Source organism: Canis lupus, chromosome 37, assembly GCF_011100685.1.
Source record: "Canis lupus familiaris isolate Mischka breed German Shepherd chromosome 37, alternate assembly UU_Cfam_GSD_1.0, whole genome shotgun sequence".
NCBI classification, from domain to species: Eukaryota; Metazoa; Chordata; class Mammalia; order Carnivora; family Canidae; genus Canis; species Canis lupus.
Window position 1 is genome coordinate 2,958,947 of NC_049258.1, and position 27,655 is coordinate 2,986,601.

Here is a 27,655-nt window from a genome sequence, read left to right on the forward strand (position 1 = left end):
GGGCATCCGAGTTTTGCTAAAAGCCAATTACTAGAATAGGAATCTAAATTTAGATTGCTAAGAAGGGGGTCAAGGAAATAAGTCAGGTGTTGACAGCTGAGATTCCATTTTCCTTAGTGATTTTCTGGCTTCCAGAAGCACCATCTGTCCTGGGTTTCCATGAAGTATGAGCTTCCATTTAATGTGTAGGCAATCTATCACTGATTTCGTAGGTATTCTGATTATCTCCATCCCTTGAAATTAAGTAAACACAAATAATGTCATGACCACATTCCACCACACTTTATGGTTGTGGGGTGAAAACAGGGGAGTATTCCATTAAACGCTGATGTCCTTGAGCAAACACTGCACTCAAGTCCAGAACTTGGTACATTACAACACATATTCATAACACGAATGTTAGAAATATAAGAAATAATACAGAATATGAAAGTGTGAAAAGGAAATAGAAAAACTGAGGATAAGGAAATGTAAAAAAATAATATTCACAGTAATAGACATAACATTAGGTGAATTTTGGATAACAGACCTTAAAAATATTTTATTTATTTATTTGAGAGAGAGAGAGTTGGGGGAGCAACAAGGGAGGAGCAGAGGGAGAGGGAGAAGCAGACTCCACATTGAGTGCAGAGCCCGATGCAGTGCCTGCCCACAACCTTGACATCACGACCTGAGCCGAAATCGCGTCACATGCTTAACCGATTGAGCCCTCCAGGCCCCTGGAGAGTTTTTTTTTTTTTTTTTTTTCTTTATGAACATTTGTAGATCTCTGATTATATTAAATAATAAAAGAAAGTTCAGCATTGAATTAAAAATGTTTAGAAATTCCTTAAGAATTGCATATTGAGAACCCTAGAAATTAAAGAAACAGATAGTGAAGTTCATATTTTTCTTCTTTTTCCATTGAGTTTATTTTTCCTCAGTTGCTTTATTAGTGGTATCTAGGAATAAATAAAGAGAGGCAGGTTTAACGAATCTGATGTTACAATACTTGTGAGTACTCCATTCAATCCATCAGCATGATTTATTGCAATAAATGAAATATTGTGCTAACTTTGACTATTGAGATTGTAAAATATGGAGGTTGTTAGGAAAGTCTGGAAAAATGAGAATACTTTTTTTAGGATAAAGGAATCAATATTCTTTCAGATGATATGTGTAAAGAATATGTTTATTCTTTAATTTTGAATATCGTTTTCAACTGAATATCTAACTTCTTTTTTTTCTTTTTTTGAATATCTACTTCTTAACAAGTCTGGATATGCGCCACAATTTCAAAGCTATTTATTTTTCATGAGTACTTTTAGTAATATTTGACAACCTTCCTTCTAACCACCCCCAGGAATGATATTTTAAATACCAATGTTGTTGATAGGGCTTGTTTCTGTGTGTAGGCTGAGAATTTATCATCAGCCAAAAGGTGATATTCCTAGGATCTTAATTATTATTTTTTTTCTTTTTCTTTTTCTTTGAGACTTCAGGCATAAAAATCTGTTTGGGAATTGATTCCTCTCTGTGTATTTGGATTTAATTGTTATATACTGCAAATTGCTTGCTGTTAACATCCATTATTTTATTTCCTTTAATTTGTAAAACTATATTAAATGTTCTTCTTGTGAATGCGTAGATCATAGACTTAGTACAAATGACCTCTAAAGTTTATATAAGTGAATTGCATGGCTTGAAGCCATTACTTTATCTTTGCATTACTTTGTCTCTTTAATTTTAGGAAATGATTGTAGCTCTATATATGTATATATACAATATATGTGTATATAATAAAGCTGTCAGTCATCGTCCTATGTCACACAATGGATTAAAAACCATGTGACAGTTTGTAATCCAAGTTGTGTATATATTGCACAGCTCCTAGGTGTGATGCCTCAGATCTCATTCAACATTTCTGAGTCTAATTGTCCTATTCTGAACAATACATATAAGTCTTGTAAAGGGAGACAATTCCACTGTTGACACATATTGAGACTGTATACATACTTTTACCTTGATTTAAATGAGATAATGCTGTTGAATCTGGTTCAAGATGAAAGTTTGAGAAAGCTTCTTCCCTGTCCTCCATTCCCACTCCACCTCTCAGTTTCTGCTGAAATAATTTAAGTTATATTTAAATTAGAGCAAAGATTCTTGGAAAACAAGAACAGATGCCAGATATTTGGAAGATTTTCTTTGCAATAGAAAGTAAATAAAATTAAATTGACTGAGACTTCCATAGCAAAAATTACCAGCTGTAGAACAAATTGGTTCTTCCCTAGACAGCTCTGAAAAGACCAGTTTAGAGCCAATAAATATAAAGCATAGAAATGAATTTTTAGAAGGTTATCAGGGTCATTAATACTGCACGGGAAACTGCTGGACATTTAATACCCTATCCTGTGGTCTGAATGTCTGTTTCTCCCCTCGCCCTCTTCATACCACTGAAATCCTAACCTCCAGTATGATGCTATTCAGAGGTGGGATCTTTGGGAGTGATTAGACTGTGAGGATGAAGCCATAATGAATGGGATTATTCCTCTATAAAAGAGACCTCAGAGAGATCCCTAACCTTTTCCACCACGTGCAAACACAAAAGCCAACAGTCTGTGATTTGGAATATACTCACCTGACAATGCTGGCACCCTGATCTTGGGCTTCCAGTTCCCAGAAATGTGAGGGGTAAATGTCTGTAGTTTATAAGCTACCCACTTTGTGATATTTTTATAGCAGCCCAAATAGACTAAGATACCCTTCTTCCTCATTCTATTTAGTTCTGTTAGCAACAGCTTCCTCTCTCTAATGTAAGGCACTTATTCTTCTTTCTCTAAAATAAGTGATCTACCCAGATAATTTTTTTAACATGAGATTCATTATATGATTTGAACACACTTTGAGGTTATCCTCTATCCTCACAATAGAAAGAGAGCAGGAAAAAAGGGGGAAAATGCGTCTTTGTTTAATATGGAAAAATACTAAGCAGATTCATTTCCAAATTAAATATTTCTTTACTTTGGACATTACAATGGTTCCCAGACTGCCCACTGGCCTCCTGATTACTCTACCATAGTAAAAAATAACATTAATCGTTCACTTGAGAGAAAGTGTTTAGAAAACAAACCCAGAGAACCACAGAGAAAAAGATGACTCCCTATAGTAGTAAAGTTAGTCCATCATTTTAAAAAAAAAAAAAAAAATATATATATATATATATATATGATATATGAGTGATAAGAATCACTAGTACAAAAGAGGACAAGGTGAAATCTCCACAAAATAATTATGAATGATTCAGTAGAGAAGAATTTTAAAATAAAACTCTACTACTATTATTATTTCAGAAGATATTTTAAGCTAAATATCTAAGAAAGTGATGCAAAGCAAAAAGAAAAATTCAACAAAATTACCTTTGGCAGTTAAAAATTATTTGCCAAATATAACTATATAATATGATAAAAATATTGTCAATATGGAAGCCTAGAAGATAAAGTCAAAGGAATTCTGAGTAAAGACTAAAGATGTAATATGTTTCAAAATATACCATAAATTTTGGGGTTTCAGCATCTTAATAAGGTAATTTCAGAGTGGAATAAGAAACAATGAGAAGGAAAGAAAATAGAGACTAATGAAATTTTTGAGATATTATATTATGATATAAAGAATATCTTAAAATCTCCCAGAGAAACTAACATAAAGAGGAATAAGAATTGCATTTGAAACAACCTGTCATGAGCAACACTGAATGTTGGAGGTCATAAAGCAATGCACTCATAGTTCCTTATGGCAAGTGCTTTTGAACATGGTATTAATATTTTATCAACCAGGTGTGACAGTAAATAAAGAAATGCATATACATACATATATTCAAGACCTTTACCAATACTTTCATCCCCACTTCATGAAATACCACACAACCCTCCCTCACATACAAATACACACACACACACACACACACACACACGAATGCTTTAAGGTGATAAAGCAAAGGGAACACTTAAGTGAAATATTTAGATTTATAAAAGTAACCAACTTTGTAAAAAATAAGTTCAAAGTTGTTATGTCTGAGAGAAGCATAAAGAGATTTAGAGAATATATTTAGCATTTCGTTTAACATTTCATTATATTTGTTTGATTCTTTTAAATTCATGAATATCTGTAATGATGATAACGATGGCAAAGATTCAAAAAGATTAAACACTGTATGTCTTTAGTTTATTGCATTTATTCAATACACATTTACTGAGTGCTTAGCTTGGGCTAGGCTTGGTGCTAGGTGTGAGGGGTGACAGTACTGTACTCACAATACTAGCATGGTGGGGAAGAATGCAAACTTTAAACTCAGATTGCACAGGTGTTTATTTCTATTTTAATATATATTCATTGTGTGATTTCAAAGTTTATTAATCTCTTTGTACCTCAGTTTCTTCCTCTGGAAAAGAGTAATAGTGGTACCTACTTCCTTAAGGTTGTCATGAGGATTAAATTAGTTTAATCTAATTTATTTTTTAAAATTTATAAGAGCGCTTGTCACATGGCAAATGCATAAAAATGCAACTATTATTCCTATCATTACACTTTAATGGGAAGAACATACGATTCTACAAATCCATACAATAAAATAAGATGGGCCTATTACTTTTATATATTGTATGTCATGGGAACATATATCTGTCTAATGGAAACATATGCCTTTATTTTAAAGCATTGTTTCTAAGAGAGAAATAACAGCTACTCTTTTAAAAACTAAACACTTAGGTGATGAAGAATGCTGTAAAACTACACTTATCCCGAAAGCTCAGAAACCTAGACTCCAGGCACCATTCACATTCTATGCAGTCATTTACATAAACCATCTGGAATCTGGCATCTGTATTCCAGATTTATGATTTAGAGCCTTAGGAGCTTTTTAAAAAGCATTAAACCTTCACTTTTTTTTTTCACTAAAGTCAATTTATTTTAGGATGTTATCTTCTGCAATATAATTATATATCCTCGTTTTGTATATTTTTTCCTGAGTAAATTAAATGTTTTCTTTTTTTATGACATAATTATTTTTTAAGATTGTCTTTCATTCTATAGCTCCTTACAAACATTAAGAATTGTAGTGATTGTTTCATAATTTATATTTGAGTATTCGATAGATGGGTTCTTTTTGAGATGATTTCTGTATTAACTTGGCACCAAGGAATTGATGTCTCTTTTCCTCCCAGATCCTTCAATTTGGACATTACCATACTTCCAGGAGAGGCTTAATCAGATGAGCTTGTCTTGAAAGGATAGTAATAAAATAACAGGTTCTTTAATCTAGTCACAGTAGTAGAGGAAAGATTTTACTAGGGAGGAGAACTAGGATATCAAGAAGAGCCTAGTTTGTAGTTTTAAGAGGGCATCAAATCTAACAGAAATGAAGATAAAACGGAAATAATGAACAATAGGGCATAGATGAGAATGAGGAGGTAAATAAAAGTAGATGAACAAAATGTTCCAAAGTGAATGGTTCAGTTTTAAAACAGTGAATTCCAAATATGTAACAGTGTTGAGATGATGGATTCCCAGAGACTCCATACAAAATTAGAGATGCCATTTTTAAACAGAAATTTCCTTACCTTGATTTTAATACCAATTTCTAACTATCAATTTTTTCCCTGACCTCTTCTTCACATCACTAATGAATCAATATTGATTAAAACATCACTTTTATGCTGAAGGAAAAATAACATGAAGCCTAATCTATTCTGCTCATTAATTTTATTATACCTAATATATGCAAATTCATTATATTTGGTAGCAATACTCTATACTATTTCGTACAGAAGTTCACCTTCCTTCCCCCCCAACAACATTGTGCTCACTTTTACATTTGAAGTTTTGCTTTCGCTCATATTCTTAGTTGGCATGCCCTCCATTACACCTGTTATATAACCAACTGCTATGCATCTCAACTCTTAACTCAAATATTCTCAGAAAACTTTTTAACTCCATTGAATTCTACTTATTTAATATTTTATTTTATTTAGTTTTTATTTATTTATTCATGAGAGACACACAGATGCAGAGACATAAGTAGAGGCAAAAGCAGGCTCCCTGCAGGTAGCCATATGTGGCACTCGATCCCGGGACCCCAGGATCCCACCCTGAGCCAAAAGCAGACACTCAACCATTGGTGTCCCTATTCTTTAAATATCTATTTATATATAATAAAAATTTATTTCCCACCTAGATTTTTTCCATTGAATTCAAATTCTTTTCTCTCATGTTTCTTGATAATTTTTCAGCACAAGGTAAGATTGGTTATACCCTGTCAATATTTAAATAAAAATTAATTTCATTTGCCTTTTTACCTCCCTTTTTCTTTGTTTTAATAATTAAGCAACAATTTTTTGGCAGGCAACTATTTTTCAATGCTTTATTGTGAGAGCTAAGACCTCACCATAATATTGATCAGTAATAGTGACAGTGGACCTCTTTGTCTTTTCACCTTAATGGAAATCATCCTACATTCACTATTAATATGATTTGCTTATTTAAAAAAAAATAGAGACTGTATTGTTTGTTTATATATTAAAAATTTCTCTGAGCTAAAATGTAACACTTTCATGTAGGAGATATTGCTTATTGAATTTTTAAGTGTAAATTCTATAGTTTAATGCAAAAGGCTCTTCATTTCCATATGGGAAAAGGGGGGAAATAACTGTAGAAAAAAATAAAAGATAAAACCTTTAATTTAGGAAAAGTTCAGTGCCATTGAATTTAATAAGAATTTACTTTCTAAGTGTTGATATTCCTGTCTTCTTCCTCTTTGAGCTTACAGGATACGATCAACCAGACTTAGACCCTTTAGGCAGGAGAGTGGAAGCATCTTTTTTAGGAAATCTGAATAGCTCAAGATGATACCGAAATATATTTAAATTGGTGTGTTTTCGGTGACAAAGCTCAGCCAGATCACCCTGTGCTAAACTCCATAGTTGGTAAGTCTTACTCATGGACAAAGAACTTTCAACCCACTTTTCAATGTCTTTCTTTTTTTTAAATATGAGCACACACGAAAGTGTCATCATCTATCTGTGGAATCAACCAGAAAGGCACCTGGAAGAAACAATAATTATGTAAGTATAGAAATCTGTAATATCTTTGAGAGATAAAATAATTTACTGCATCCCTGAACAAGAATAGGTTGCTATTGAAAAAGAGTATCTGGAACATAATAAAGTAAGCTCTTCAAAATTAAAATTAAAATGATATAAATTAAAAGCTCAAAAAAGTTTAGGAAAAAAATTGAGAAAAATCTCTTACAAAGAAGAATATGGAAAATAGGAAACAAAAGGTGTAGTAATTAGTTCTCTATCAATGTCCAACTAGTATGAGTTACAGAGAGAAAACAAGGAAAAATAGAAGGGAGGGAATCATTAATGACAAATCTGTAGTAATCAATAGAGTACTGGTACAAAAATAGACACATAGATCAATGGAACATAATAGAGACTTCAGAAATAAAACCACATTTATATGGTCAATTTATCTATGACAAAGGAGACAAGAAAAACAATGGGAGGAAAGACAGTCTTTTCAATAAACGGTCCTGGGAAAACTGGACAGCTACATGAAAAAGAATGAAACTGGAGCACTTTTTAACACCATGCACAAAAATAAACTTAAAATTGATTAAAGACCTTAATGTGAGACCTAAAACCATAAAAATCCTAGAAGAGAGAATCAGAACTGTAAATACACATTACAAACTGCTGGTTGCCAGAGGCAGGGCATAGGGTGAAAGGGCAGGGGAGATGCAGGCCTCCCGTTATGGAATCAGAGTCATAGGAATACAGTTAATGATATTATTATAGTGATTTAATGGGACAGATAGTAGCTATACTTATGCTGAATATAGTATCATGTATAAACTTGTCAAATCAGTAAATTGTACACCTGAAGCTAATGTAATATTGTGTGTAAACTATCCTAAAAATGTAGACAAAATAGTACAATGAAAAAGTCCAATTTGTATTTTTAAATAGATCTATAGTGAGTATTCATTCAGCTGGACTTACTAGAAAGAAGCTCTGCATTTTCCACAATCATGTATCTATTCTCTCAATGTATCTGCAAATATATGTCAATCAATAATTTTGGAATTGTCTGCATAATATTTATTTCACCAAAGAGAATCTCTTTGTTTCACTCTTGGATACTGGAAGAATTCACTTAAACTTTTTATTTTTTAAATTTTTGTTCATTTTTTTCAAAGTTCTGGTTGATGTGAGAATATATCTTTCCAAGGACTTGGTTCTAAATAACCTTTGTCTATTTCTTATAACTTCAATTACTCTGCCCATTTACTCCTCAGGAATAAAGGATCTATTCTTTTCTTAAGCTGTTATGAAAAAGCCAAGTCCAAAGTACAAATATTTTTTCCATGTAGTATTTCATATATTCCTTTTTAAATGCCCGATCAAAAAAAAAAAACCCAAAAAAAAACAACAACAACAACAGATAAATGCCCAATCAAATGAAAGTTCAATAGGACTAGATTATTCTCTCTCCAAAGAGCATTAGGAAATGATACATGTTCTTTGCTCAGATTTTAACTTTGCTCAATTCTCAGGGCTCTAAGAGTGATTAATCTTGCATTTCACATTGATAAAACTATTTTATATCCTATATAAATTCTAGTCTACTCGGCCCTTTTCTTTTCTCCAAGAGGAATAAATGCCAAATTTGAATTATTAAATTAATAATGATAAATATATAAACATATTTAATTCTCTGCTAATGTAAGAACAACTGACATTTCATCTTCCAGTAAGATATATTTGTTAATGAAGAGAATGTATTAAGCACAGTTCCTTGAAAACTTCTCCTATGTGGATTTTTTATTGTAAAAAAACAACTCATGGATGCATTGAAAAATACATCAACATAAATTTATTGTTACAATGTATGAGAAAGTATTCAAAATATGTAAAGATTTTAATAGAAAAAGTACAAGATTGAAAAATATTTTAAAATATGTTTCCTAAGTATGTTTCTATATCATATAATGTTATTCAATATTTTATTATATATACTCATTGTGTTCAACATTGAACACTCATCTTATTTTTATTACCATTTTATACGTGAAGATTCTAGATCCACAGATCTTCGATGAATTGTAAAAAGTCACATGATTAGTAACAGATCGGGTGTAGTACTGGGAAGATCATCCCCAGTTGCCATTCCCAAATTCAGTCACAATGTCTGTTGTTTGAAATATATATTATCTTCTCCCTCTCACTGTATCAATCCTTAACTCATCAATTATAGAGCTTGTCATCTATAGACAGAAGGGCAGTAATGGAAAAATAGACATAAATGTGCCGATGTTATGACTAACAATTAACATGAATCCAATGAATGGTTAATTTTACAAAAGAGCCTACAAAGAGGATAGTTACTTAATGACAGTCGCATTTTAACATGAATAGAACATTTTTTCCACTTTTCATTGTATTTTGCAGTTCAATCTGTGTCATGAATCCTTGATCTGAAATAAATTCACCATACTATTTGAAGATTAGAAAAATGTGTGTCTTCCCTCTAAAAACTCATAATTCTTCATGGAAGTGAAGGGAAATAGCTCAAATATGCCCCAAATATGTCCTTTTTCCACTAATTATCTTATACATTTCTATATGGTTCCTCACTCATCGCTCATTATTAGTGTTTTCCCTTCCTAATGGATAAGGTACACTAACATTGTTTACTTTTATTATTAACACAGAAAACTATTATATTTGTTATTCTGGATCATGCAAAAATGAAATCCTTTAAAAAAATCCTTGTGTAAAAGGATCAAATGACATTTCTAGTTCCTGACTTATAAACTTTAGTGATTACTAGAAAAACAGGTGGGTGATGGGAGGCTTAATCCTTGGGGAATCTACAGGTAAAATAAATCGACTTTCTCCACAGTACCTTCATAAAACTCAAGATGTCTTTCATTGATGTAAAAGAAAATTTTGAATGCCAGCCATTAATCAAAACAAATCAGTCATTTTGATTAGTTCAGTGTGAAACTAGAATAAATTTCTAGGCAAGTACATTCATTACATTATCAAAAGCCAACAAATATGTATGCCTAAGTCATGACCATGCCAGGTCATGACCCCGGAGCCCTAGGATCAAGTCTTGCATCAGGCTTCCCGCAGGGAGCCTGCTTCTCCCTCTGCCTGTGTCTCTGCCTCTCTCTCTCTCTCTCTCTGTCTCTCATGAATAAAAAAATAAAAAAAAATTAAAAAATACGGCTAGTATAAAAAATGACAAAAATTATTGTGGTAGATATTACAAAGCTAGTTATAGGGATGTCCAAAGCTGAATATTGTCAATTAAAATAGTCAAACTTTCTAACAAAGTAATTTTGGTGGTAGGATATTTTCTAACACAAGTAATGTTTCTATCTATTCTCTATCTATCATCTGTTTATCCACCTCTCTCGGTCATTTACCATCTATCATCCATCTATCTACCTATCATCTACATATCTATCCCCAAATAAACTGAAAATAATGGAGTAAATCCATCTATAAATTTTATCAAAAGAAACTCCATAAGTTTATTACTCATTTTCACTGCCTTGTAGTCCTGTAACATGTCAAATTATGCATATATAGATGACAGTAAATAGCAGAAATTGGTATTTGGTAACCACAACCACCAGGAAAACAACTAGAATTGTATTGGATTCTTGATTCCTTGCAACAAGGGAAGGTGCCACATGAGGTGTCTCAGCAGAAGAATGTTATAGAAATCGGAATTGTGTTAACAGATTTTGAACAGGATTCAAAAGAGAAGGGTTTTGCTTTCATTGGATGGCATTAAGAAGTAAAGGTAATTCTATTATTGAATATCTTAATTATTTAGAAAGTTATAAGAATTGAGCAAGTCTAAAGTGGCAATTTCTAAAGCAACAGTCTTTTACTTTAACCGAGTTGTTCGAACATTCCTGTGGTTTGTATAATGTATTGCTTATGTTTGTGTTCAGATTTGGATATAAAGTGGTCTTATTTTTGTCTTGCTCTGCCACAGTTAGATAATAATCTTGTCTGATGGTGTTTTATGAAGTTATGTTCCACAGGAGAACATCCTGGTTTAAGTTGGGAATGCCAGGTCAACTTGAAGCAAAAATAGTCATAGCTATTTGTTAGCTTCTGACCAGGAAAAGCTGCTCTCTTCTTTCTCACAGATTTTCTCAAATATTCTGCAAAGCTAATATCTCACTCACCTACTACTTTGTTAAAAATTTCACACAATAGGAGGAGGGGCAAGAGGGCGGAAGAGTAGGGTCCCTAAGTCACCTGTCCCCACCACATTACCTAGACAACCTTCAAATCACCCTGAAAATCTACGAATTCGGCCTGAGATTTAAAGAGAGACCAGCTGGAAGGCTACAGTGAGAAGAGTTCGCGCTTCTATCAGGTAGGAAGACGGGGGAAAAAGAAGGAAAGAAACAAAAGGCCTCCAAGGGGGAGGGGCCCACGAGTAGCCGGGCTGAGGCCCGGGCGAGTGTCCCCAGGACAGGAGAGCCCCGTCCCGGAGAAGCAGGAGCTGCACCGACCTTCCCGGGGGAAAGGGGCTCGCGGGGAGTTGGAGCAGGACCCAGGAGGGCGGGGATGCCCTCGGGCTCCCTGGGACAGTAACAGGCACCTGCGCCCCGGGAGAGTGCGCCGAGCTCCCTAAGGGCTGCAGCGCGCACGGCGGGGCCCGGAGCAGCTCGGCGGGCTCGGGGGCGGCTCCACCGAGGGGGCTGCGGGGCGGGAGCAGCTCCGGGGGCTCGGGGGCGGCTCCACGGAGGGGGCTGCCGGGCCGGAGCGCAAATCCAACAGCGCAGACCGGAGCACAGGGCGCTGGGACACAGCCCAGGATCCCGCCTCCCCCCGGGACAGGCAGAGGCCGGGAGGGCCCAGGACAGCAAGGACGCTCCTGCCCCGAGCTGAGCAGATCAGCGGCCCCGCCAGGAGCCTCCAGGCCCTGCAGACCGAGAGCTCCGTGGTGACTGTGGGGGCTGACTCCAGGGCTGCAGAGCTGCCGCCGCCACTGGGGCTGTTCCTCCTGGGCCCTCGCGGGGTAAACACCCCCCACTGAGCCCTGCACCAGGCGGGGGCAGAGCAGCTCCCCCACGTGCTCTCACCTGAGAATCAGCACAACAGGCCCCTCCCACAGAAGACCAGCTAGACGGACAAGTTCCAGGGGAAGCCAAGGGACTTAAAGTACACATTATCAGAAGATATTCCACCCTGGTTTTTTTTTTTTTTTTTTTCTTTTTGATTTCTGTTTGCTTCCCCCACCCGTTTTTCCCTTTCATTCTTTTTCTTTCTCTTTCTCTTTTTCTTCTTTTTTCTTTTTTCTTCCTTTTTTCTTTTTTCTTTTTCTCTTTTCTTTCCTTCTTTCTCTTTTTCTCCTTTTCCCAATACAACTTGTTTTTGGCCATTCTGCACTGAGCAAAATGACTAGAAAGAAAACCTCACCTCAAAAGAAAGAATCAGAAACAGTCCTCTCTCCCACAGAGTTACAAAATCTGGATTACAATTCAATGTCAGAAAGCCAATTCAGAAGCACTATTATACAGCTACTGGGGGCTCTAGAAAAAAGCATAAAGGACTCAAGAGACTTCATGACTGCAGAATTTAGATCCAATCAGGCAGAAATTAAAAATCAATTGAATGAGATGCAATCCAAACTAGAAGTCCTAACGACGAGGGTTAACGAGGTGGAAGAACGAGTGAGCGACATAGAAGACAAGTTGATGGAAAAGAGGGAAACTGAGGAAAAAAGAGACAGTGAAAAGACCATGAGGTTAGATTAAAGGAAATAAACGACAGCCTGAGGAAGAAGAACCTACGTGTAATTGGGGTTCCCGAGGGCACCGAAAGGGACAGAGGGCCAGAATATGTATTTGAACAAATCATAGCTGAAAACTTTCCTAATCTGGGAAGGGAAACAGGCATTCAGATCCAGGAAATAGAGAGATCCCCCCCTAAAATCAAGAAAAACCGTTCGACACCTCGACATTTAATAGTGAAGCTTGCAAATTCCAAAGATAAAGAGAAGATCCGTAAAGCAGCAAGACACAAGAAATCCCTGACTTTTATGGGGAGGAGTATTAGGGTAACAGCAGACCTCTCCACAGAGACCTGGCAGGCCAGAAAGGGCTGGCGGGATATATTCAGGGTCCTAAATGAGAAGAACATGCAACCAAGAATACTTTATCCAGCAAGGCTCTCATTCAAAATGGAAGGAGAGATAAAGAGCTCCCAAGACAGGCAGAAACTGAAAGAATATGTGACCTCCAAACCAGCTCTGCAAGAAATTTTAAGGGGGACTCTTAAAATTCCCCTTTAAAAAGAAGTTCAGTGCAACAATCCACAAAAACAAGGACTGAATAGATATCATGATGACACGAAACTCATATCTGTCATACTATCTGTCAATAGTAACTCTGAACGTGAACGGGCTTAATGACCCCATCAAAAGGCGCAGGATTTCAGACTGGATAAAAAAGCAGGACCCATCTATTTGCTGTCTACAAGAGACTCATTTTAGATAGATGGACACCTACGGCCTGAAAATAAAAGGTTGGAGAACCATTTACCATTCGAATGGTCCTCAAAAGAAAGCAGGGGTAGCCATCCTTATATCAGATAAACTAAAATTTACCCGGAAGACTATAGTGAGAGATGAAGAGGGACACTATCTCATCTATCCAACAAGAGGACTTAACAATCCTCAATATATATGCCCCGAATATTAAAACCAATTAATAACCAAAGTGAAGAAATACTTAGATAATAATACACTTATACTTGGTGACTTCAATCTAGCTCCTTCTACACTCAATAGGTCTTCTAAGCACAACATCTCCAAAGAAACGAGAGCTTTAAATGAAACAGATGGATTTCACAGATATCTACAGAACTTTACATCCAAACTCAACTGAATACACATTCTTCTCAAGTGCACATGGAACTTTCTCCAGAATAGACCACATAGTGGGTCACAAATTGGGTCTGAACCGATACCAAAAGATTGGGATCATCCCCTGCATATTCTCAGACCATAATGCCTTGAAATTAGAACTAAATCACAACAAGGAGTTTGGAAGGACCTCAAACACGTGGAGATTAAGGACCATCCTGCTAAAAGATGAAAGGGTCAACCAGGAAATTAAGGAAGAATTAAAAAGATTCATGGAAACTAATGAGAATGAAGATACAACCGTTCAAAATCTTTGGGATGCAGCAAAAGCAGTCCTGAGGGGGAAATACATCACAATACAAGCATCCATTCAAAAACTGGAAAGAACTCAAATACAAAAGCTAACCTTACACATAAAGGAGCTAGAGAAAAAACAGCAGATTGACCCCATGCCCAGCAGAAGAAGAGAGTTAATTAAAATTTGAGCAGAACTCAACGAAATCGAGACCAGAAGAACTGTAGAACAGATCAACAGAACCAGGAGTTGGTTCTTTTGAAATAATTAATAAGATAGATAAACCATTAGCCAACCTTATTTAAAAGAAGAGAGAGAAGACTCAAATTAATAAAATTATGAATGAGGAAGGAGAGATCACTACCAACACCAAGGAAATACAAACGATTTTAAAAACATATTATGAACAGCTCTACGCCAATAAATTAGGTAATCTGGAAGAAATGGACGCATTCCTGGAAAGCCACAAACTACCAAAACTGGAACAGGAAGAAATAGAAAACCTGAACAGGCCAATAACCAGGGAGGAAATTGAAGCAGTCATCAAAAACCTCCCAAGACACAAGAGTCCAGGGCCAGATGGCTTCCCAGGGGAATTCTATCAAACGTTTAAAGAAGAAACCATACCTATTCTACTAAAGCTGTTTGGAAAGATAGAAAGAGATGGAGTACTTCCAAATTCGTGCTATGAGGCCAGCCTCACCTTAATTCCAAAACCAGACAAAGACCCCACCAAAAAGGAGAATTACAGACCAATATCCCTGATGAACATGGATGCAAAAATTCTCAACAAGATACTGGCCAATAGGATCCAACAGCACATTAAGAAAATTATTCACCATGACCAAGTAGGATTTATCCCCGGGACACAAGGCTGGTTCAACACTCATAAAACAATCAATGTGATTCATCATATCAGCAAGAGAAAAACCAAGAACCATATGATCCTCTCATTAGATGCAGAGAAAGCATTTGACAACATACAGCATCCATTACTGATGAAAACTCTTCAGAGTGTAGGGATAGAGGGAACATTCCTCAATATCTTAAAAGCCATCTACGAAAAGCCCACAGCAAATATCATTCTCAATGGGGAAGCACTGGGAGCCTTTCCCCTAAGATCAGGAACAAGACAGGGATGTCCACTCTCACCACTGCTGTTCAACATAATACTGGAAGTCCTAGCCTTAGCAATCAGACAACAAAAAGACTAAAGGCATTCAAATTGGCAAAGAAGAAGTCAAACTCTCCCTCTTCGCCGATGACATGATACTCTACATAGAAAACCCAAAAGCCTCCACCCCAAGATTGCTAGAACTCATACAGCATTTGGTAGCATGGCAGGATACAAAATCAATGCCCAGAAATCAGTGGCATTTCTATACACTAACAATGAGACTGAAGAAGGAGAAATTAAGGAGTCAATCCCATTTACAATTGCACCCAAAAGCATAAGATACCTAGGAATAAACCTCACCAAAGAGGTAAAGGATCTATACCCTCAAAACTATAGAACACTTCTGAAAGAAATTGAGGAAGACACAAAGAGATGGAAAAATATTCCATGCTCATAGATTGGCAGAATTAACATTTTGAAAATGTCAATGTTACTCAGGGCAATTTACACATTTAATGCAATCCCTATCAAAATACCATGGACTTTCTTCAGAGAGTTAGAAAAAAATATTTTAAGATTTGTGTGGAATCAGAAAAGACCCCGAAGAGCCAGGGGAATTTTAAAAAAGAAAACCCTATCTGGGGGCATCACAATGCCAGATTTCAGGTTGTACTACAAAGCTGTGGTCATCAAGACAGTGTGGTCCTGGCACAAAAACAGACACATAGATCAGTGGAACAGAATAGAGAATCCAGAAGTGGACCCTGAACTTTATGGCCAACTAATATTCGATAAAGGAGGAAAGACTATCCATTGGAAGAAAGACAGTCTCTTCAATAAATGGTGCTGGGAAAATTGGACATCCACATGCAGAAGAATGAAACTAGACCATTCTCTTGCACCAGACACAAAGATAAACTCAAAATGGATGAAAGATCTAAATGTGAGACAAGATTCCATCAAAATCCTAGAGGAGAACACAGGTAACACCCTTTTTGAATTTGGCCACAGAAACTTCTTGCAAGATACATCCACGAAGGCAAAAGAAACAAAAGCAAAAATGATCTATTGGAACTTCATCAAGATAAGAAGCTTTTGCACAGCAAAGGATACAGTCAACAAAACTAAAAGACAACCTACAGAATGGGAGAAGATATTTGCAAATGACGTATCAGATAAAGGGCTAGTTTCCAAGATCTATAGAGAACTTCTTAAACTCAACACCAAAGAAACAAACAATCCAATCATGAAATGGGCAAAAGACATGAAGAGAAATCTCACAGAGGAAGACATAGACATGGCCAACACACACATGAGAAAATGCTCCGCATCACTTGCCATCAGGGAAATACAAATCAAAACCATGATGAGATACCACCTCACACCAGTGAGAATGGGGAAAATTAACAAGGCAGGAAACCACAAATGTTGGAGAGGATGCGGAGAAAAGGGAACCCTCTTACACTGTTGGTGGGAATCTGAACTGGTGCAGCCACTCTGGAAAACTGTGTGGAGGTTCCTCAAACAGTTAAAAATAGACCTGCCCTACGACCCAGCAATTGCACTGCTGGGGATTTACCCCAAAGATACAGATACAGTGAAATGCCAGAACACCTGCACCCCGATGTTTCTAGCAGCAATGTCCACAATAGTCAAACTGTGGAAGGAGCCTCGGTGTCCATCGAAGGATGAATGGATAAAGAAGATGTGGTTTATGTATACAATGGAATATTACTCAGCCATTAGAAACGACAAATACCCACCATTTGCTTCAACGTGGATAGAACTGGAGGGTATTATGCTGAGTGAAATAAGTCAATCGGAGAAGGACTAACATTATATGGTCCCATTCATTTGGGGAATATAAATAATAGTGAAAGGGAATATAAGGGAAGGGAGAAGAAATGTGTGGGAAATATCAGAAAGGGAGACAGAACATAAAGACTCCTATTTCTGGGAAACGAACTAGGGGTGGTGGAAGGGGAGGAGGGCGGAGGGTGGGGGTGAGTGGGTGATGGGCACTGAGGGGGACACTTGACGGGATGAGCACTGGGTGTTATTCTGTATGTTGGTAAATTGACCACCAATAAAAATTATTTTATTAAAAAATAAATAAAATAAAATCTCAAAAAAAATTTCACCCAATAAATGACTCAAATCACTGATATAAAATGCATACACCTACAGATCAGTAATACCTCTCTGAAACAGTACTTTCATGGGAGGACTGTGATAACTCAACAGCAGAAAAGTACAAGAGGATTAGAATATAGTGATAAATCTGTCTTGTTTTAAACTACTAAGTTTGTGGTAAGTTGCTATGACAGCAATAGGTAACTAATGCAATGGACTTTGTCCAACAATGTGAAATTAACATTTTCAAGTGAAAATTTTGAGGAGGACTCAGAGGAACAAGGTTCTGCTTTCATTGGATGGCATTAAAAAGTAAAGGTAATTCTATTGTTGAGTGTCTTAACTATTTCTTTTTTGTTGAGGAATAGAGCTATACAAATTGAATCGTCTTCTTTTTAAAAACAGGCATTTTTTGAGGAAAAAAAGGCATTTAGGACACAAAACCTAATATAATATATTCAACTTAGGGGAAACTAAATTTATGTTAATCGAGTGAAGGAAAACAGACATAAATGTAATTATGTGATATGGCCTATGTCTACTACCTTGAAGACAGCATGAATAAAAAGAAGTTTTGAGATCTCACTTAAGAAACAGTAAAATCTGAAGCATATCTATTCTGATCTTCTAACTGGGTCAATATAGCAAACTAAAGTTCATGCCACAATATTAGTGACACTTATTTATATATTATAAGTTAGAGGGAATGCAATCTTGAAAAATTATGTTTCTATTAATTTTAGCATAATTGACTAAGTTCAAATGTTGAATAAGTTTATATATTTAGATATATATAGTAGAAGGAATCAAGTGCCATTCTTGATTCATAATAACTTAATTTATTAAAAAGAAGCATCCAGATTCATTACTAGAAACTCTTTATTTTAAGATGAGAAAAAAATCAAAGTACATGGAGAATAAGGAAGTGCTTTGTGGTCAATGATTTTTGATTCACATTTCAAAGAAAATTAGAGGCAAATGTAAGAGAATAAGCAAAAAGGGACTTATTGTTGCAAAAATCCAGATGGTCTGACAGTCTGAAAAACATATACTTGTCTCCGGACACCTCTGTCTTACTTTCTCTTACATTCATCTCAATGTGGAGAGGGCTACTTAATGCTCAGAGAATATGGGTAACAACTATTATTTTATTCTAAAAAAAGTTATTTGATAAAATACAGATTTAGTTGAGTGAGTTGAATTTTTAAATTTTATCTTTGCTCTATGTTAGCACTACCAAAATAAGGTTTTGAAAATGTTATCAGTCTGTAAAATGTATGCTTATTTCATTGTTCTTTTCTTACTAAAGAAATCTGACTAATCACTATGTAGATTAATTTACATCGTGAGCCTTCAAGTTGGTGTAATTATCTCATTTTTCAAATTTGTTTATGGGCAAAACCAACTTCTCTAAAGGTCATGAAGACCTAGCAATATTGATGTGCCCTCAATACATTTTTTTTTTCGGTGATACTTCTACTAGCACACAGAAATGTAAAAGGTGAAATAATAATCTCAAATCTCCATTTCTCAAAGATAAAGAGAAGACAGTACTCAAAAAAGTTGGCATTTGAAGTATGCATCAATTATTGTAAAACATATCATGTATCTTATCTTTATTTACAATCATCAAATCAGATAAAACTGGGAATAGGGACTATGAAATAATTAGTTTAATTGAGCTAAATGATTTTTTTCTTACAAAAACAACGACAACAACATGAATTTCACCTCAATAAGATTTGGATTGACACCAGCTAAAGTGAATTCTGGGTAAATTTTCTCTGGATTATATGAGAAATAGAAATATCCCATGAGAGGGACTTCAGTCATTACCACTCTAGGCCATGGGCTTACCTTTAGATCGACTGGGTCTTTAGTGAGCTGATCAGTGAAAAGTTAGCTCTTGGTACTTTCTGACCCAATAGGTACAGCTTTCACTATATTTAATACAATTGTTATTTACTTTTCTCTCCTCTGTCAAGCCCTATCTTTTTTCCCTGTGAAAACTTAATATTTGACAAGGAATTTTTCTATGAGACAGACTTGGGATGAAAGAAAGCTTTATTATTGCAAACTGTGAAACCTCAGTAAGTGTCTAAGTTTCACTCTGAATTTCTGAGCCATTGGCTGGTTAAATATGAAGTGAGAAATATATGTTAAGAGCTTAGCAAAATGTGTGTTCTCCAGTAAGCATTTAATAAGCGAGAGGGGCCACTGTATTACAACTGTGCCCAGATAATTCCTTGGCTCTCTATCTAGACGATTTGGAACGCTCATGTTAGTCCTTCTAAGGTGGCATTATCTTGAATTTCAACTCGTGATCAGTTTTTTGAAAAATTATTCATATCACCTGCCTTCCACTCTTTGACAGTTTCTTGAGTGTATGCCTTATGCCAGAATGACAGAGGAATTGATATTTTTTTCATATAAAGTGGAAAATAGATGCATTTGACAATATATTGCATCAGATAATCAGTATTATAAGATAAATTCATAAAATTAAAAGATTGAAGTTAGTAACTAGTGGCAGCCTCGTGATATGACCTATGCTCATGACTATAACTCCCCTTATTGTGTGTCTGGTGCAGACCAATCTGTGTCTACCCTATCCTTTCAGGTCCTTATTTCTGGGTCTCAAACATAAAAAATCCATCAGGATCTATAAGTTTTAAATTTAATTATAACATTAGGATATCATTAGGATATTTTGGTTTGTCCTATTAAGCCTGTGGGTATTTCTTTCTTATAATATTTTACAGTTTTTGTTATGAGTTTTATTGAGATGCACACCTCCCTACAATATTCATTTAAAGTGTCCAATTAGGTGAATTTTAACATATTCACAGAATTGTGTTTCCATTACGTCAATTCTAGAACATTTTTCTTATCCCAAAAAGGAATTACACCCCTTAGCCATCACCCTCCAATTTTCCTATTCCCCCTAGCTGTAGGCTACCACTACTCTGTTTTCTGTCTCTACAGATTTTCCTATTCTAGGCATTTCATGTATAAATGGAATAATTCAATATGTGTTCCTTCGTTTCTTTCACTTAGCACAATATTTTCAAGTTTCATTCATGTTGTAGTATGTGTCAATATTTTATTCGTTTTTATTGGCAAATAATATTGCATCGTATGGTTATACTGCATTTTGATGATCTAGCTATCATTTGCTGGGTTTTCCATTGTTTCTACCTTCTGATTATTGTGAATAGTTCTTTTATAAACATTTGTGTACAAGTATTTTTTGTGCATTTTTATTCTCTTGAGAATATACTCAGGAGTGGAATCTATGATACTTATGTTCATATGCTTAAGGACTACCTAATGATCTTCCAAGGCAGCTGTACCATTTTACATTACCAGCAACAATTTATGAAAGTTCTAATTTCTTTACATCCTTACCAACACTTTATATCTCTCTATTTGATTACAGCTGTCCTAGTGAGTGTGAAGTATTTCATTATCTTTTTTTATTTTTTTATTTTTTTTAAATTTATTTTATTTTTTTTTATTTTTTATTTTTTGAAGTATTTCATTATCTTTTTTTATTACATTTTTCCTGCTGGCTAATGCTGGTGGCTATTTTTTTCTGGTCTTAATCATGTATCTTCTTTGGAGTCTTATCTATTCAGATAATTAGGTTGTTTGACTTCCCCGAGTTGTAATCTTTCTTCATATACTATAGATGCAAGCCCCTTATTTAATATATGATTTGGAAAAATGTACCCCCACTTGGTAGATTGTCTTTTCATTTTTTTAATTGTGCCTTTTTAAGCACAGAAGGTGTGAATTTTGATGATGCCCAGTTTATCTATTTTATCTCTTGTCACTTGCCTGTGCTTTGATGTAGTTGTTACGTTTTAATATAAAAGTCATATGTAATCAGGATGAAATATTTGGAAATAACAGAAAATTTTAAATAAAACCCACAATCCTTAACCACCATTCAAAGGCAACCACTATTAATATTTTAGTATCTTCTTTAGCTTTTCCATTTATTTGACAAGGTTGATATTGTTGTATATACCCTTCTTATAGTGCTTATCTTTTAAATTAATATTATAGTCAAGGTATTTTCCAACCCTTACAGCTCTTTTAAGCAATGTCTTTTAAAATGTTCAATTGCATTTATTGATCACAGTTTAGTCTAAAATTTCCCTCAGTATTGTACTGAACATTTAGATGTTCTCATTGTTTTATCATTTCCATATCTTAAATTATTTCATCAATCAAGATGCTCCAAAGCAGACTATTATGTAAAAGAGTTATGAATATATTTAAAGTCCTTGATATAAATTGGCCATTTGCTTTCCAGTATACCAATTATACTACCACTAGTGATAATTGAGCTCTCACTGCTTTCTCTTTATATTTATCTGATTTAAATTTTAGTAGATGAAAGGGTTTTGTATTTAACATGTGGATTTAAATTTCTGAATTTTTATTTCATATCATGGATTTTTATAAGAATAAAAATATTATTTCACAAAAGCAAATAAATGTGCTTTCAGAAGTTGAAGTTGGGCTACTTGAAAAATCTCTATCTTTTCTCTATATTTTTAATATTAGACTCTACTTATTAATTTCTCAAATGAAGCTTTTTTCTTCACTGCTAGCTTTTGCTTTTTATAACAGGGTACCAGAGTAAAAAGTATTGATTTCCTTGACAGAAAGAAAGAAAAGAAACACTTGTGTTTTATCTTCTATAATGTTCTCATTAACACTTTGTACAAAACAGTAATGGCTTAATACATTGAACGGAGAAAAATCCAGTGGAATATATCATTATAGTATGGTATAAAACAAGTTGAATGAGTGATCTGTAATTCTGAAATATGAAATCTACATTAGGAGACTGAATGACAAAAATGAAAGGCAAGATCTCTAGATAACTTGCTGCTAAAAATCTCCCAAAATTTGCTTCATTTAATTTCTTTATAACCTACTGACAAGGATGATATATTACTTATTATTTTAAAAGAGTCCTCAATAAACCAGAAAAGTGATGAAATGCTCTTTTGAGCCTAGACTCAGAAATAATTATAATTATCTGCACTATTTAGCTGGAAAAGAATCAGACACTGTGCATGGTCTGTTACTTCTACTATGATATTTGATAATCTATACATACAAGTCATTGAAGGTCACTCAACCTTAGAATGCTTCAAATGGACTTAGTTAGTCTTAAATGAATAGTCAAGTATATGTGCTACTTTTCAATTACCCACCTGTCTTAAAGCTACTTAAGTATGGATTTTTGAATCGTGAACACATTGATTTTATCTGCCATTGATAAAACTTAAAAAAACTCAGTTATTTTGGACTTGTAAATATACTTTATTGAATAGACTATTAGAATGGTAAATATATAGTTATTTCACACTGTAGATGTTTGCCACCAAATGAAGCTAGAATCATAATTCTTAATTAAGTGCAATGTGTTCTTTTATCTTGTTTTGAGTAAGCAATATGCCATCATTGTGAAAATAATAGACATTTTCCTGTGGCTTCCATAGCACTAATGTGGATGTTTAAAAATGTGAAAACAATTTTGAAATGTATAAGCATATGCTTACACATGGATTCGCAAAAACTGTATTATATAACCTTGTTAAGAGAGTCCTAACATAATAACAATTTTACATATTAGACCCACAATTATCTTTAGTCCTATGGGATCTGTTTCCTGGGTATTTTCTATAATTGATCCAGTTCTCACTGCCAGCAAAAGCATGAAGGTTAAAAACTGCATCTCCAGATTCTAAAGTTACTGTAGGATTTTATCTATGTTTATTACATTTCAGTATATCAGATCTTTATTTCATTTCTAATTGAGGGAGAACTCATGAAAAATTTTCTATTGTAAACATATTTTATTTTATTTTTTAATTTTTTTACATTTTTTCTCCCAAGATTTTATTTAAATTCAAGTTAGTTAACATATAATGCAGTATTGATTTCAGGAGTAGAATTTAGTGATTCATCACTGACATATAACACCCAGTGCTCATCCCCACAAGTGCCCTCCATAGTGCCCATCACCCATTTAGCCCATATCCCCACCCAGCAACCCTTAGTTTGTTTGTTTTCTAAATTTAAGAATCTTTTTGGGTTTACCTCCCTCTGTGTTCTAATCTTATTTTATTTTTCCTTCCCTTCCCATATGTTGACCTGTTTTGTTTATTAAATTCCACATTATGAATGAAATCACTTGATATTTGTCTTTCTTTGACTTATTTCATTTATACACTCTGGCTCCATCCACATCATTGCAAATGGCAAGATTTCATTCTTTTTGATGGCCGAGCAATATTCCATTATATATATATATAAATATATAATATATAATAAATATATATAATACATATTTTATATGTTAATATATATAATATGTTTATATTATATATAATGTGTACTGCATCTTCTTTATTCATTCATTACATTGTGGACACATTTTAATTGATATCAGTAGAAAGAGGTGGTGATGAGTGTGGTATATCCATGTTTTAACTATCAAGTACTAATGAAACAATCCTTTGCCTATTATCCATGTGTCTAGGCCCAGCCGATTGTGTCTTATAGCATTCTCCAAATTGTACAGAATGAAGCAAAACACAGTATACATCAGGATGTTTAAAACTAAACACCAAAATTATCTCCTGAGATCTATTTTCAGTTAGTAACATATCCATAAGGAGTTGGATCATTTCCCAATTCTTAGTTATCAAATAGGGATGTAATTTGATAAATAGATTGTGGATGGGAAAAGTGGCTTTAACAAAAAAAGAGATATTGTACTATAATCTTCAGCTAGATGCAATAAATGGTCAACAAGGAAGCTCCTGACCACCATTGTGGTTAGATATGTATGTACAATGCATAGAATTGTGCCTGGCATATAATATACTCCCACACGTGTTGTCATTATTCAAATATGAGTTATTTGTGGGTTTGGTGCTTTCATTGAGATAATATTGAGAGTCTCAGATATAAAATTAGAGATAGGTTTGTTAGTAAAATTGATAATTTTCTTAATAAAAGGCAAAGTTAGTGAGAAAAAGTATTGAGTCATTCATAAGCCTTTTAAGACTGAGAATTAGTATATATACATCCTCCACTGAACTTTTCAGGGTAAGTTTTTCCAAGTACCTTTTGATGAACTTCCAAGTTATTGATCTATGCACCTTATGCATGAAAAATAAATAAAATGTTATGTCCTCATTGTGAGACTGGGTGGATACTGGGAAGGCAGAAAATGTGACATGTGATATTTGCAATATTTCACTAAGGCAGAATTATCACTGGCAGAGGATACAATGCTAAAAGCAAAAATTTATGACAGTTAAGGTAAACATATACGTTTGAGAGTTGACTCATAGATGAGTCAGTATTCTTTAAGTACAGCAGGAATTTTGAACCAATCAAAACTTATATTTTTATGCCATTAGAAAATAACATGACAAATGGCACTGAAAATCAGTGAACTTATAAAATATCTTAAAACAGGAGAGTATATCTTTCTCTATCTTTTTAGTTTCTTTCGTTTTAAACTTAACATATATTAAAAATTCCACACGCTGTGGGGAAAAACAAAAGGTAATGTATTCATTTGAACTAAAGATTTAAGATGGCTATTTTATGTAGTTAAATCAAAATAAATCGATAAACAATTATTTTTATACAACCTCATCCTCCTTTGAATACCACTATTAATCTTGAATTAATTTTCTCATACAATTGTTATAACAAGTAACAACATTATTGGTTTTTATATCCCAAATCCTATTTTTTTAAAAAAATATAAAGGGCAAGGAGAAATATATTCTCTACAAATCAATATTAAAGAAACAAATTAAAGCTATATTTCATTTATATAACCAAGTCACAAGATTGACTATTCCCTGTTAGGGTACAAACAAATCTTTTATAATGGGTAACAAAAATAGTAAATTTTGCTTTTTTTCATTCTCACATCCATAACTCCTTTTATAATATGTTTAATCACTAGCTTTCATTACCAAAAATTGCTTATGTGCACCATGAAGTCTAAATGCAAGGAGACTATTATCCTACAAAGGATTCTGGTCAATACATGCGTTTTCCTAAGACTTCACTACCGTATAATATTCATCCTTCTCTTAGACCCTAACTATACACTAGATGCCAGGCTCTCTAACCTAATTTCTGTTATGACTTTATCTTGACTTATTTCACCTATTAGTTTTCTGTTGCCTCAACTCAACTGTAAACTACAGGTCCCTATCTTCAGTCCAGTGAGAGAACTACGTCATCTCACTAGAAGACCTTACTGTAAGTTCAGTTTGCACATGTTCAAAATGAAGCTCATGTGCTTTCTAATATAACATTAACCTTTACTTGAGACCCCATGAAAGATAAACTCCTTGCCATCTACACAATAATTTCTCAGTAGTTTCCTATTTCTGTAGAAACTTAACAAACTTATTTTTTAAAATAGAAGTTTTTTTTTTTTTTCTCTCTCTCTTTTGGCTAGAATTGTATGTCTTGCTTCTGAAAATTTGCTATTTCCCATTCACTGGCACTCATTTTCATCATAATTGAGCTTAATATTAAGGCTAAAAGGTCATAATATATTCTTACCCCACCAAGGCAAGGGGCAAAATTTTATTAAGGAAGAATGGACACTATATTTCTTATTTCATTTAAATTAATTGCTAATCCTATTAGCCTATGCAAAATTGTGAGAGTTCTACATAAGAGAGAGCTCCAAGGCCCATCTTATAGTAGATCTGTGTGAAAAGAAAGAACAGTGTGGACCACGAGGGAGAATGTTCCAAGTGAGCCAAGATAATTGAGCTGTTCTATTTCTAATTCCCTTAACTTGGTCACTACAAGCTACTTCTTCTAGCATGGAAATCCACTTATGCACCTGATGTTGAGCCACAGTTTGGGAATCCTGTAAAATATGAATTTGAACAAAAGAAATTAATCTTGAGCTTCCCCTAGAGGGTAGACCATGTAACTATCTCATATTGTTGGTGACATAATTGTTAAAGAAATGATTTGAGGTGGATGATGTTATTTATCTCTCTTCCATATGTCTATTCTTTGATTATATGGAGCCATTTTATATAGTTTAATAATATTTGTGTTTCATATTGTTTTCATGAAGAGAGTTTAGTATTTGTAGGCATCCAGAAATAAATTTTGACCTACTTTAAATTCCTTTTATTTAAAGAAATTATTTGATAAATAATTTTCCTCAGGAGTTTGAATTTCCTTTATGCTTTATCTTCAAATTGTTTTTTTAAATATCAGTAGACATCCTTTTATTTTATTTGTATCACATTAATAATCAGTGCTTACCAGAGTGATCTCTTTAAATCCACTTTTTAAAACTTGGCCCATGTTACTAATTTGAAAATATTTAGGTATTTCTCTGAATTCTCAATAATCACTTTATGTTTCACATATTCTTTTGAAGTTGGAGACCCTGTGTAATTTACCTCCCTAGAAAGAGCATGGCAAATGAGAAATGAGACAAGACAGTAATTAAGACAGACTTTCATTTTACTGTCATTGGCAGTTAAATGTGACAGTTACAGTGAATATTTCATAACAAGCCATTCCCTAGACAATGAGACTGACATTTGTAAACAGTTTAAAGATAGTGAGTAGAGATTTCATGATTGGATGAGTGATAAAATAGAAGTAAAACTCATCCTAATGATACCCTTGTGCCCTCAATGTTATCCACTACAGCACGACTCCTAATTCTGATTGAAGAAGGCCAGTGAAGTTCACATGAAACAATGAATGATTTAATGATGAACTACCTGAGTATACTATAGTCTACAGAACTTATTTATTTGTTCTTAGTATTTTGTAATTGTCTGAGAATGAAAGCCAACTCAACCACTATATGTGGTTTCTAATATTCAGAGCATAAAAGGATATTGTGGGCAGTCCCTACTTACCTTGTTTTCATACTTTCAGTTTTCATTTCTTTACCCAGAAGTTGGTTTTCCTCTCTTATGCCACCATACACTAGCATGATTTAATCATAACTCTGAAATCATAATGAAAAAGAATATTGCATAGAAAAGGAAAAAGCTTCAAGCCTACTCTGACAGTGCCAGGGGATTATGGGAAAGAGGAAGACAGAGATTGAAGGGGGGCGTTTGCAG

General features: G+C 34.4%; 1 long non-coding RNA gene across 1 annotated transcript; it reads right to left on the reverse strand.

Moving 5' to 3' along the window:
- Positions 1-828: 828 nt before the first annotated feature.
- On the reverse strand, positions 829-27,655 carry LOC119867893. Its single transcript, XR_005384942.1, has 3 exons — positions 27,446-27,655; positions 2,002-2,101; positions 829-941 (listed from the first exon to the last, which is right to left on the reverse strand). It is a non-coding gene; the product is annotated as an uncharacterized LOC119867893 (long non-coding RNA).